The sequence below is a fragment of the Ranitomeya imitator genome, chromosome 3, assembly GCF_032444005.1.
Source record: "Ranitomeya imitator isolate aRanImi1 chromosome 3, aRanImi1.pri, whole genome shotgun sequence".
In the NCBI taxonomy this organism is placed as follows: Eukaryota; Metazoa; Chordata; class Amphibia; order Anura; family Dendrobatidae; genus Ranitomeya; species Ranitomeya imitator.
The window spans coordinates 780,767,421-780,782,381 of NC_091284.1; the positions used below are offsets into that span (position 1 = coordinate 780,767,421).

Here is a 14,961-nt window from a genome sequence, read left to right on the forward strand (position 1 = left end):
TATCTATATATCTATCTATCATCTATCTATTATCTATCTATCTATCTATCTATCTATCTATCTATCTATCATTTATCTATCCCATATCTATCTATCTATCTATCTATCTATCTATTTGTTATCTATATATCTATCTATCTATCATCTATCTATTATCTATCTATCTATCATCTATCTATTATCTATCTATCATCTATCCCATATCTATCTATCTATCTATCTATCTATCTATCTATCTATCTATCTATCTATCTATCATCTATCTACCCCATATCTATCTATCTATCTATCTATCTATCTATCTATCTATCTATCTATCTATCTATCTATCTATCTATTATCTGTCTATTATGTATCTATTACCTATCTTTCTATTATCTATATATCTGTTATTTATTATCTATCTATCTATCTATCTATCTATCTATCTATCTATCTATCTATCTATCTATTATCTAGCTATCTGTCTATTATCTATCTATTTTCTATGTATAGATCTACCTATCTATCGATCGATCGATCGATCGATCTATCTATCTATCTATTATCCATCTTTCTATCTGTTATCTATTATCTATCTGTTATCTATTTTTGTAGGTTATATGCATTCTCTACAGTTTGCATCCTGTAGCTCTATGTGTATATAATTGTTATATATATATATATATACTCTGTATTTTGCATGTTATTATGTTCGCGTGCTTCTGTATCATGCTCAGTAGTTGTATAATGCTGCACTATGGTGCACAGCCGGAGGATGCTGCTCGTTCTTTGCTGTTTTGGAGGCCGTGCATTTCCTTTTACATGATATTTTGAGTGTATCTTGAGATATAGGTGTTTATTTTCACCCAAGAAAACGTATATGAAAAAGAAAACGCACTTATTTTCCGTCTGATCAGCCACTGAGTTTTATGGAAAAAGATACAGTAATTTATAAGGGTTTTTTCCTTTACACTATACTATGCCCAGCAAAAAAAATACAGTTTTGCAGCTGAAAACCCATGTAGTGTACGTCTACAGGAGACATGGATTCTAAGAACCCATAGCAGCGCCATCATTTACTTTTGGATACTTCTTTTCCGATGTTCCGGTGGGCTAACGTCTTCATAGATGTGCCCCCCCGGACCCCTGCATTACATATATTCTGTAAAACAGCAGATTTTCCCCGTGCAAACACGCAGGTGATATTTTTGCTATGTTGGAACTTTTCTAGAGCTTTTTTCAGCATGAGCAATTCTTGCTTTGGGCTCTATGGGCTTCACGCTGCACTTGGGGGTATACTATTAGGCTATGTGCACACTGAGTTTTTTGAAGATTTTTTTTGTAGCAGTGCAAAAGTCGCCAAATCCTCCTCCAAATCTAAAAAAAAATCCTCAAAGACTGAATTTCTGCTCCGGAAACTTGGCAAAAAGACTCTGTATGCTCGTACCCTTAGGCTGGATTCACAGTGCTTCTGGGAGGTTTCATGGCATTTTGGGGGCTTTTTCATGGCATTTTGGGGGCGTTTTCATGGCATTTTGGGGGCGTTTTCATGGTATTTTGGGGGCTTTTTCTTGGCATTTTGGGGGCGTTTTCATGATATTTTGGGCTTTTTTTTGTTAATAGAAATGTAAGATTTAACAGAGGAGCTTGAATTTTTGAGAAATGTCATAAAATGCATTTTTTTTGTCCAAGATTGTGCAAACAGTGGCAAATTTATAAAAAATGGAGCCCACAGAGTGATACATATCACACAGCTCCCTGCAAATATTGGACCGTTTCTTCTTCCTTCTGGCACCTCGCGGCTGGCGTACTTTACACCAATATTCCACGCACAAAAAATGTTGCACCCCCTCCACAAATTTGGCACATTTTTTACCTCAGTTAAGCCACATGTCATTTTCTTGGACACTTTTCAGAACTGTCAAGAGATGCAACATGTGGGTAAAGCAGATGAGGTCTGCGTGCCGTGCGCTCCGCTTCTACGGACATCATTTCTGCCAGCGTACTGCAGCATTTTGCTCAGCAAATCTCCCTCATTTCATCGTTTGCAGCGTTTTTTTGACTTTCGTTTACATTTTTTTTCCCCCAAGACGTGGCAAGCGCCAAGTAGGAGGTCTTTTTAGTTTATTTTGTAAGAATTTACCTCAATTCTTCTAAAAACTGCTTCAGAAATATCATCTGTCGGGATGAGTTGTGTTGTCACTTGGAATAGTTTTTTTTATGTTTTTGGAGTGTTTGTTTTGAAGCGCAGGTGACAGAGCCCTTATGGACACTGATGCTTATGTTGTAGTGGATGCAAGACGGCTGTGGGGGGAACGTGCGGAGACATTGCAGGCACAGTGCTGTCTACCCCCTCATTAGCTCTTTTCCCCTCTTTCACACAGCAGCTTTTGTGGTCAGTAGTTTGAGTCAGTATTTGGAAGCCAAAATCAGGAGTCAACTACACAGAAAAATGGTATCTATCTATCTATCTATCTATCTATCTATCTATCTATCTATCTACCTATCTACCTCTCTATAGATCGATCTATCTATCTATCTATCTATCTATTATCTATCTATCTATCTATCTATCTATCTATCTATCTATCTATCTATCTATCTATCTACCTCTCTATAGATCTATCTATCTATCTATCTATCTATCTATCTATAGATCTATCTATCTATCTATAGATCTATCTATCTATCTATAGATCTATCTATCTATAGATCTATCTATCTATCTATAGATCTATCTATCTATCTATAGATCTATCTATCTATCTATAGATCTATCTATCTATCTATAGATCTATCTATCTATCTATCTGTCTACTTATCTACCTATCTACCTATCTATAGATCTATCTATCTATTTATCTATCTATAGATCTATCTATCTATCTATAGATCTATCTATCTACTTATCTACCTATCTACCTATCTATAGATCTATCTATCTATCTATCTATCTATTATCTATCTATCTATCTATCTATCTATCTATCTATCTATCTATCATCTATCTATCATCTATCTATTATCTATATATCTAGTATCTATCTATCTCTATCTATCTATTATCTATCATCTATTATCTATCTATCTATCTATCTATCTATCTATTATCTATCTATCTATCTATCTATCTCTATCTATCTATTATCTATCATCTATTATCTATCTATCATCTATCTATTATCTATCTATTATTTATCTATCTCTATTATCTATCTCTCTATTATCTATCTCTCTATTATCTATCTATCTATTATCTATCTATCACATATCTATCTATCTATTATCTATCTATTATCTATCTCTCTATTATCTATCTCTCTATTATCTATCTCTCTATTATCTATCTATCTATTATCTATCTATCACATATCTATCTATTATCTCTCTATTATCTATCTCTCACATATCTATCTATCTATCTATCTATCTATCTATCTATCTATCTATCTATCTATCTATTATCTATCTATCTATCTATCTACCATATCTTGAAGCTAATGTACCACCTTGTGACACAGCATTGACATAAGGACGGGTGTGGACATTTGATCGGATTCTAATTTTATTTTGCATGCTTGTATCCATAGTGCAAAAATTACAGAATTTAGCAGTGATTGATTTTTCTAAGTTCTATCCATCATTGTTATTGCCAGTGCACCATATTTCGCCATTATTTTACAATGTTGTATCATTCATAACTATGCTGCGCTACTTTTTTAGTACACGGTCTCACAGCGCAAACAAACCCGATTATAACTTGTGGTGTCCTTCAGATGCAGTTTGTGTCTATCATATGACAGATCAAATTTCTATATCTCCTATCACAACAGTATCAGTTTAGGGAGAGGAGGAATACTGACAGCATTGTGAGAGGAGAGCTCCAGTTGCAGGAGTGTTTGTAATTATTGCACTCAGCTCTGCTCTTGATACCATACTGACTACCAGGAGAGAAGACCTGGAAGTGTTTGTAATCACACTCAGCTCTGACTTATCCTACACTATATCTGTAGAGATCAGGGCTGAGAGCTGGGCGTGTTCTTTTTTCTCCAGCATGACGCCTCCCCCATATGATTGGTCAATGTCATGCAGGGGACAAAGTAAACGCCCCTAAAGAGGAATCTCTGGTAGCACCTAGTTGAGCTTATCGTCAGTTATAAACTAAACTTTACAAGTTAATATCTCCCGAACAGAGATGAGAAATTAAAAATTACATTTAGACGAATTTAGCTCTGCAGCCAATATTACACGATGTGGCCAGTTTAACACTAATACTGCTGAAAGATCCTAAGGCTTAATTCATATATGGGCACAATTTTACCAAAATTTTGGCATTGTTTCATTATCTTGCCACGATTTTCAAAACTCTCGGCAAAAACTATGTGTTTCTACTACGGAAAAAAAGCACCATGGACGCAACATGTGAACGCAGTCTAAAAATGATGGAATCTGCCACTGTTGCAGATGTTAATGTAGCAGCTAAAGTTTGGTAGATTGTCCAGCCATGGAGCTGAACACATACCTTACATAGTTACATAGTTATTAAGGTTGAAGGAAGACTATATGTCCATCTAGTTCAACCCATAGCCTAACCTAACATGCCCTAACATGTTGATCCAGAGGAAGGCAAAAAAAACCCATGTGCAAAGAGTAAGCTCCACATTGGGGAAAAAAATTCCTTCCCGACTCCACATACGGCAATCAGACTAGTTCCCTGGATCAACGCCCTATCAAGGAATCTAGTGTATATACCCTGTAACATTATACTTTTCCAGAAAGGTATCCAGTCCCCTCTTAAATTTAAGTAATGAATCACTCATTACAACATCACACGGCAGAGAGTTCCATAGTCTCACTGCTCTTACAGTAAAGAATCCGCGTCTGTTATTATGCTTAAACCTTTTTTCCTCCAACCGCAGAGGATGCCCCCTTGTCCCTGTTTCAGGTCTATGATTAAAAAGATCATCAGAAAGGTCTTTGTACTGTCCCCTCATATATTTATACATTAAAATAAGATCACCCCTTAGTCTTCGTTTTTCCAAACTAAATAGCCCCAAGTGTAATAACCTATCTTGGTATTGCAGACCCCCCAGTCCTCTAATAACCTTGGTCGCTCTTCTCTGCACCCGCTCTAGTTCAGCTATGTCTTTCTTATACACCGGAGACCAGAACTGTGCACAGTATTCTAAGTGTGGTCGAACTAGTGACTTGTATAGAGGTAAAATTATATTCTCCTCATGAGCATCTATGCCTCTTTTAATGCATCCCATTATTTTATTTGCCTTTGCAGCCGCTTCCTGACACTGGCCACTGAATTTAAGTTTGTCATCCACCCATACACCCAGGTCTTTTTCATTGACGGTTTTGCCCAGAGTTTTAGAATTAAGCACATAATTATACATCTTATTACTTCTACCCAAGTGCATGACCTTACATTTATCCCCATTAAAGCTCATTTGCCATTTATCAGCCCAAGCTTCTAGTTTACATAAATCATCCTGTACTATAAAATTGTCCTCCTCTGTATTGATTACCCTGCAGAGTTTAGTGTCATCTGCAAATATTGAAATTCTACTCTGAATGCCCCCTACAAGGTCATTAATAAATATGTTAAAAAGAAGAGGGCCCAATACTGACCCCTGTGGTACCCCACTGCTAACCGCTACCCAGTCCGAGTGTGCTCCATTAATAACCACCCTTTGTTTCCTATCCCTGAGCCAGCTCTCAACCCACTTGCACATATTTTCCCCTATCCCCATTATTCTCATTTTATGTATCAACCTTTTGTGTGGCACCGTATCAAAAGCTTTTGAAAAGTCCATATACACTACATCCACTGGGTTCCCTTGGTCCAATCCGGAACTTACCTCTTCATAGAAACTGATCAAATTAGTCTGACATGAACGGTCCCTAGTAAACCCGTGCTGATACTGGGTCATGAGGTTATTCCTCTTCAGATACTCCAGTATAGCATCCCTTAGAATGCCCTCCAGGATTTTACCCACAGTAGAGGTTAAGCTTACTGGCCTATAGTTTCCGAGTTCAGTTTTTGTTCCCTTTTTGAATATTGGCACCACATTTGCTATACGCCAGTCCTGTGGCACAGACCCTGTTATTATGGAGTCTTTAAAGATTAAAAATAATGGTCTATCAATGACTGTACTTAATTCCTGCAGTACTCGAGGGTGTATCCCATCCGGGCCCGGAGATTTGTCAATTTTAGTGATTTTTAGACGCCGCCGCACTTCCTGCTGGGTTAAGCAGGTGACATTTAATTGGGAATTTTTATCACTAGACATTTTGTCTGCCATGGGATTTTCTTGTGTAAATACTGATGAAAAAAAGTCATTTAGCATATTGGCTTTTTCCTCATCCTCATCCACCATCTCACCCAGACTATTTTTAAGGGGGCCAACACTATCATTTTTTAGTTTCTTACTATTTATGTAGTTAAAGAATATTTTAGGATTATTTTTACTCTCTCTGGCAATGAGTCTCTCTGTCTCAATCTTTGCTGCCTTGATTTGCTTTTTACAGAATTTATTTAATTTTCTGTATTTATTTAATGCCTCCTCACTACCTACTTCCTTTAATTCTCTAAATGCTTTCTTTTTGTCCCTTATTGCGCCCCTTACAGCTCTATTTAGCCATATTGGTTTCCTCCTATTTCTAATATGTTTATTCCCATATGGTATATACTGTGCACAGGTCCTATCCAGGATGCTAATAAACGTCTCCCATTTTCTCTGTGTATTTTTGTGTCTCAGGATATCGTCCCAGTTAATTGCACCAAGATCCTCTCTCATCCGTTGGAAATTTGCCCTCCTGAAGTTTAGTGTCCTTGTAACCCCTCTACTACACATCTTTTTAAAGGATACATGAAAACTTATTATTTTGTGATCGCTATTTCCCAAGTAACCCCCAACCCTTATATTTGATATGCGGTCTGGCCTGTTGGTTAATATTAGGTCTAGCAGTGCCCCCCTTCTTGTTGGGTCCTGAACCAGTTGTGAAAGGTAATTGTCTCTCATAATTGTCAAAAACCGATTACCTGTCCTCTGAATTTGATCAAATGTCCATACCCTTATGTCAGTGCTACCTGTGCCGGAGAGGATGCCAGAGCTAGTGGTAGATTTCCATTCATCTTCTGAAGCCCATTCTTGAAAAAGTGGAGGCTTGGCATTTTTCAGGTTTGGACAGTGAGTGTGCCATGGATATTACTGATCATGGGACCCTTTATCTATGACCAAACACTTCAAAGGTTTTATTCTTTTCATACTGCTATTTAGCACATTTGCAAAGTAGGCAGTAAAGTATAGATGCACTTTCAGAAAACTTTTTGGCAGGTCATAGAGACATCTCAGACATTTTGATCAGTGGTAGTCATAGTGCTGAGACCCCTACCGACCATAAAAACGAAAGGACTCAAACTGTTGTTCGACTTCATAAAAAACTAAGGCCCCGATTCATCAACAGCGGTGATATTCACACTGGTCTTGATAAGACGTGTAGGAATCAAACACTCCTAATTCATTAAGAGGGCCACTCTTCTTACTGAATCAGGAGCGTCTAATGAGTGTGTGCCTCCATGTGTCGCGCCACAAATCCTGCTCTTAATCCTAATTTCTGAAATAAGAATATGCCACAGCTCCCCATGACTCAGATGAGCAGTGAGGTCAGCTCTTCACAATTTGGCAGAGCTGGGTGCCAAAAGTCACAAAAAAATTTGCCTAAACCTCAAGTTTTGGCAACATTTTGCGACTTTTCAAAGCTTTTAATGCGTAAAATCTTTGATGAATCAGGCCCTCAGTTCATCTTGAATTTTGTAATGTAGAATGCCTACAATATCCGAACCCCAACTGATAAAGGTTTCCCACTATGTTAAAATTGATGACCTATTGTTATGATAGGAAATCAGTATAGGTTGGTGCGGGTCATCCTTGCCGATCGGCTGTTTGAAAGGGCATCAGCGTTTCCTGCTATCATCTCATCCACTTTATTGTTTACCAGGCACATCTCCGCAATTTTATTACCGGTAATTTATTATGTCTTTAAGAATGGTTCTAACCTGCACTTCCGAGCACAGTCGCTATTAAAGGAATGGGCCAGCACTCCATTAACAATAAAGTACTTCCTAGAGCTCCGTGGCAGGGGTGATGAGAGTCGGGCGTCTACCTGTTTACATAAGGCCTGTCTTAAGGACAGACTGTGAGCCTTGTGGAAAAGGCTCCAGTGTGAATGGAAATATATTATTTGACACATTTTATATTGGTACCACAAAAGCTGACCATAAACATGGGTTACCTGTCGGACGAACATTCATTTGGCCTCCGGTTATCTCTCCCGACTCCCCCATACACATGGATGTTAGGTTCTTGTGTTTTCTATTGGGCGAGATCCACTGCCAGACATCTCTAGTCTGCAGTCTATATCCTCTGAAAACCAAAAGATTGGGCAGAGTCTTGAAAGAGTTGGGAGGCGTCCAGACACAGCAAATGGACTGCTGCTTCTACCAGGATCAGTTTGGTCAGCTTCCATCTATTGCGTATGTGGAAGTCAGTCGAGGTGGTTTGCGGAGTTGTCTACTCTGCTCCTTAAAAGTCAAGGTGGTTTATGGCATTGCCTACTCTGCTTTTTAAAAGTCAAGGTGGTTCGCGGAGTTGTCTACTCTGCTCCTTAAAAGTCAAGGTGGTTTGCGGAGTTGTCTATTCTGCTCCTTAAAAGTCAAGGTGGTTCGTGGAGTTATCTATTCTGCTCCTTAAAAGTCGAGGTAGTTCATGGAGTTGTCTACTCTGCCCCTTAAAAGTCAAGGTGGTTCGCAAAGTTGTCTATTATGCTCCTTAAAAGTCAAGATGGTTTGTGGCGTTGTCTACTCTGCTTTTTAAAAGTCAAGGTGGTTTGCGGAGTTGTCTACTCTGCTCCTTAAAAGTCAAGGTGGTTCGTGGAGTTGTCTACTCTGCTCCTTAAAAGTCAAGGTGGTTCGTGGAGTTGTCTATTCTGCCCCTTAAAAGTCAAGGTGGTTCGCGGAGTTGTCTTCTTTGCCCTTTAAAAGTCAGGGTGGTTTGCGGAGTTGTCTACTCTGCTCCTTAAAAGTCAAGGTGGTTCGTGGAGTTATCTACTCTGCTCCTTAAAAGTCGAGGCGGTTCATGGAGTTGTCTACTCTGCCCCTTAAAAGTCAAGGTGGTTCGCAAAGTTGTCTATTATGCTCCTTAAAAGTCAAGGTGGTTTGTGCAGTTGTCTACTATGCTCCTTAAACTAGACAGTTTATATCCAAATGTTTTGCCTATTAATTTCAAAGGGGTAAAAATTAAGATTAGTAGGTAAGGTACAAGACAACAGGAAAATCTAATGGTAGTGCAGCAGTTGTTATAGCAGTCAGGTTGCCACTCTTCTTTGCCACTGGACCAGTAAAAAAAAAATTAAACTGAAATGTGATTGGCTACTTTTTTTTTTATAGCGCATTTCTGTTGTGTTATTATGTGTGCTTGTCAGTGGTCCTGTGATGTACAACCCATGGATGACCAGCAGGGCGTCTTTCCATCTGGATGTGTTGCACTCGGAGGATGTTCTGGTGTTGTACATGTCGCTATGATTCACTGTGCATGTATGGCCTGATGTAATATGACCTGCTTGTTACCTTTATGTTGATTTAGAGGTTTCACCTACTGTTGCCCCGAGATATAAAAAAGCAGTTATGTTTTTGGTATTTTACGTCCCTCTTATGTTTTTTACTCTACAGCTACACCCCTTTTTAGGCACTTTTTTTTTTTTTGCTCAAAAGCGCATTTAATTACACCAGTGTTTTTACATGTGCTTTTTTTGTGTGTTTTGGTGTGTGTGTGTTTTTTTTTAATTAACACATTTTAGTCCTTATCGTTTAATCCATAATTCCTCTGGGAATCACATTAGTATTTCAAAAACACAATGCACAATAACACATTAGTTTTACAACAGAAGAGCCCTGCAATCAGGATGCTAAGAAGCTGGGGGATGGTGCACTCCTTAAGGTGAAACATAAGAAATCCAGTCTAGAAAATTGTTTTCTGCAGACCATCTCCTTGTGTAGATAGAAGATGTGCTGCTGACAAACAGCATGGGGACTGTTCTATGGCGTTATCACATTCCCATACAGTTTGCACTGGTCCATGTAAAAGGGTTTCAAACATGCTGCTATCAGTTCTTGCTATGGACAAAATTTGGCACCCATGGATGTGCCTCTAGAATAGAGTGCTTTATTATGCAACTAATTGCCAGATGACTAGCGGGTCCGTAGCTGGTGACGTTGTGCCTAGTTTATAGGAGTTCTCTGGGGTCATATCATATGACGTCTCCATAGGGAAGCTCATCAATTAGTGGGGGTCTCATCATTTGTTTACACAAATCTAATATTGACCTATCCAAAGGATATGTCACCAGTATCTTAGTGGAATACCCCTTTAAGCTTAAAAAAATGTGCAAAGAACTTGTTGTAGACTCATCAATAGGAGACGTCAAGTATTGAAGGGAACCAGTCAGTAGAACCATTGTCCGCATGAATCAAAGCGTTCTGCGCGACCTCAGCCCGGTATGTCTGTTGTAGCGAAGCCAGATAGGACTGAGTTAGATCCTAGCACTGCAGGTCTTAAAGGTCTTAATTAAAGGGAACCTGTCACCCCCCCAAAAGCAAAGGTGAGCTAAGCCCACCGGCATCAGGGGCTTATCTACAGCATTCTGTAATGCTGTAGATAAGCCCCCGATGTATCCTGAAAGATGAGACCCGGTCCCGATTCTGTTCTGGTCCAGTGGGTGTTTTGGTCCGGTCCGGGGCCTCCCATCTTCTTATGATGTCGTCCTCTTCTTGTCTTCAGGCTGTGGCTCCGGCGCAGGTGTACATTGTCTGCCCTGTTGATGGCAGGTGAACACTTCTGTTGGGCGTGGGAAGCTGCTGGAGCTCAGAGTGAAGGAACTACAGAGACCTCTTCTCCAGGAGAGAAAGGACTGTAATCTGTTCGGATGAGCCTGCACTGACGTATGTGCCTGCCGAATGAACTGGTTATTTTCTGTGATACCTTTGTGCACAGAAGAGGCTATTTTTGCTTTTGAATTTCTTGGTGTTTTATGAAAGTAACAAAACTGCAACTGTTTGGACCAAACTGTATTGCCAGTGTGAACGCTACCTAATGCCTACCAGAGAGAGTGAATCCCTACACTGCACATCTGAAACGCGTCGGCACTTTGAAACGCCATCTGAGGACTATATGAGACCTGACTAGTCCATCACGACCCCTTGCCAACTTCTCCCTGCATACATACATGTGAGAGACTCGTCAGTCACCTGGAGCAATGCGGGGAGAATCCGGCGGGCAGTGCCAATCTAGTCTTGTCTCTCCCTGCAGTCCGTGGCCAGATTTTCAAACTATGTTTTCTCTGAAACAACCAGGCTCTGATTCATGCTGGCCATATCTTGGACATCATGAATCTAGTTATAGCTTCCCTTTAAAGAGAGGGGCTAGAACAAGGGCCTGCACTTCTCCCAAAAACTGCAGCCCTCTTGTCCAAAAGTTGTGTCTGGTAATTTGGCTGTTTTACTCAAGTGAATATGATTGAGCAGAGAGGCCAGATGTCGCCCCTCTGGACAAGAGCGGTGATGTTTTAGAGGGGGGATGGGGGTTTAATGCTGATCCTTTTGTTTTACTAATCCTGTGGACTCCTTTTAATTCGTTAAATACTGTGCAAATCAAAAACCATTAATAATGACCGATATTAGTTACCGATCCTCGAGATCACCCGTTATCATGGCGCATTCCTTGGCATATGAACTGTTTTCTAAAAGTATCCCTTACAGATTAGATGTGATCGGGTTCTTGGTTAGCCAGGAGGAATGATCAGAGGTTTCCTTTTCATTGTAAGATGAATGGATTTTTAAGACTCCTTAAAAGAAGCCAGTCATTTTATCCTTGTACGTCTCTCATGCCAAAAACCTATGGTAAGCTGCCGGAGACGTGAACTCATTGTCCCCGCTTTGGCATAGACACTGTAAATAGATACAGAATGGTAATTCTTCTTGCAATTAGATATGGTTTAAGACGTTCACCATTGAAAGCAGGGGAACTTTGATGCCCGGGCCGTCGAGCCTTGCTTTGGCCCTGCAAGGGTTACCTGAAATGCTACTGTTCTGCGAGCCTGGCGCAGGCCGAACAAAAGACAGATGTCTAATATACTGCAGAGCCGGCCTCTAAATACTGTACGCCCCATCCAAGTGATCAGAGGGATTTATATCAAAGACAGATCTAAGGACTGAGCCTCCAGATATTTTGGCTTTATGATACCACTAGCTGTGATAAGTAACTCATTTAGGTGAAGGTTGGATTAAGTCAGCGCCAAGTCAGACTTTGTAAAGAGCTGTAATAAAGTGCTGCAAAAAATACAACCTGCCTTTACTCAAACGCCCGTGCGTTCATATCCTCATGTACTCTCATTTACTGGAGAAATACAGCGCGGAACATTGCCAGGTTTACATATGCATTCAGTATCTGACAGGCAAAGCAGGGTTGTCTGGCTTAGGAAACCCACGTTTTTAGTGATCTTTGAGTTATTAAATGCTATTTAGCAGGGCTGTGGAGTCGGAGTCGTGGAGTCGGAGCCCATTTTGGTGGAGTCGGAGTCAATGTCATGGAAATTGAGGAGTCGGAGTTGGAGGTTTGGCTTACTGAGTCCACAGCTCTGGCAGGGCTGTGGAGTCGGAGCCCATTTTGTTGGAGTTGGAGTCAGAGTTGGTGTCATGGAAATTGAGGAGTCGGAGTTGGAGGTTTGGTTTACTGAGTCCACAGCCCTAGCAGGGCTGTGGAGTTGGAGCCCATTTTGTTGGAGTTGGAGTCAGAGTCAGTGTCATGGAAATTGAGGAGTCGGAGTTGGAGGTTTGGCTTACTGAGTTCACAGCCCTGGCAGGGCTGTGGAGTCGGAGCCCATTTTGTTGGAGTTAGAGTCAGAGTTGGTGTCATGGAAATGTCGGAGTCGGAGTTTTGGCTTACTGAGTCCACAGCCCTGGCAGGGCTGGGGAGTCGGAGCCCATTTTGTTGGAGTTGGAGTCAGAGTCGGTGTCATGGAAATTGAGGAGTCGGAGTCAGAGGTTTGGCTTACTGACTGCTATTTAGGACACTCATCTATTAGCTAGAGAGGGTACAAGGAGCTTCTCTCCGTCTGAAGGACCCGACACCTACGTGCAATGCACAGATTGCCTGTTGATTTCAATGCAGACTTTTTTCCTCTTGTGTCGCTGTAAGGAAAGGGAACATCTTTTTCCAATGCCTAGATGCCCCCCATGCACATTAAAGGAAAGTCAGCCAAATCTGCTGATATCCGCGGATTGGCTGGTAGACTGTGAGCCCTCGCGGGCAGGGTTCTCTCTCCTCCTGGACCAGTCAGTGACTTGTATTGTTTAAGATTATTGTACTTGTTTTTTATTATGGATACCTCTTTTTCACATGTAAAGTGCCATGGAATAAATGGCGCTATAATAATAATAAAATAATAATAGTCTAATGTAGATGAGAGTCTTCAGATTCTCCCCTGACAGATATCAGGGGAAAGGAGAATCTGGTCTGTTGGATTTCCAGCTGGTCATATTTTTTAATCTTTTGAAGATAAGCCTCCACAGTCTCATCCCTGCCTGTGAAAGTTTACTTCCTGGTTTGCTGGAGTTGGTGTGCTGAAGTTGGAGTTCGTAGTTGCTGCTGGAGATTGTTGTGTGCTGTTTTTGGGTGTATGCTTTCTCCATTATCCTATTCCCATTTGGTTTGTACATTTCTATCCTTCTCTTTATTCCTCTACCCTTGGTGACTGTTTTTGTATCTAAGTTGCTTTTTGTTATCCCTGTTTTTCTTATGTGTTTATATACTAACATATCTGTCCCAGGCCTCCTGGGGAACGGGACAGCTTAGGACATTAACAGGACCAAAGTAAGGTCGTAGAGTTGGGCATCTCAACCTTCAACAATAGCCCCCGGACAGGGATAGTTAGGGTCCCAGTTCCAGGGACAGTTTAAGGCACCACTTCCTTCCCCAACTTGAAGCTCATCAAGAGAATGCCAAAAGTGTGCAAAGCAGTCATCAAAGCAAAAGGTGGCTACTTTGAAGAACCTAGAACATAAGACATCATTTCAGTTGTTTCACACTTTTTTGTTAAGTATATAATTCCACATGTGGTAATTCATAGTTTTGATGCTCTCAGTGAATGTACAATTTTCATAGTCATGAAAATACAGAAAAATCTTTAAATGAGAAAGTGTCCAAACGTTTGGTCTGTACGGTATATTCAGTGTTTGCATACATCTACAGTGCTGCTGTAATCTTTTGTTTTCATGACTGGTTTTCTTGTTCATGTGGTATCCGTTTAGAGATTGCCCACGGAGCTGTACCAGTCATCAGGGCCATGTACACATGTGTCTGAGAAGAGCTCTGCCGGTGTCCTGTTCTGCTGTTCTGGTGTACACGTAGGAATAGTCGGCTTCAATTTAAAAATAAAACGGGTAGAACATAGAAGCCGTGCATGTGCTTTTTGTTCTTTACTGATACAGAAATCAAAGGGAGTCCCAGCATCTGGATGTCCGTGCTGAGTTTACCATCATGAGACCTTTTGTAATAAAAAGGGACATTGGAAAACTCAATGTGCAACGTAGAACTGTATTAGGAAAAAAAAATGGCTTCAAGTAAATACAGAATTATTATTTTTTATTTCAAATTTTTCAAAAGCATTTCAGAGGACAGTTGTGACAGGGCTTCATTCATTGAGGGCAAGTTATTCACAGCCTGTGGAAACACAAAAGTCCACATTCATTCTGTTAGCTCCATGCCAAATAATGATGGTTGGGTGTCTTGCAGCTGTGGGGTTCACAAAGCCATTTATACAGGTGGTCTGATTTTGGGAAATCCCTTTATGCTGGCAATGCATTCTGAAAATGAATGGATTACAGGGCTGGGACCTCGTGAGATCACATGTAAT

General features: G+C 40.4%; 1 protein-coding gene across 2 annotated transcripts in view; it reads left to right on the forward strand.

The window, feature by feature from the left end:
* TNFRSF19 (TNF receptor superfamily member 19) overlaps positions 1–14,961 on the forward strand; it is a 95,536-nt gene that overhangs the window by 2,547 nt on the left and 78,028 nt on the right. The window lies entirely within an intron of this gene.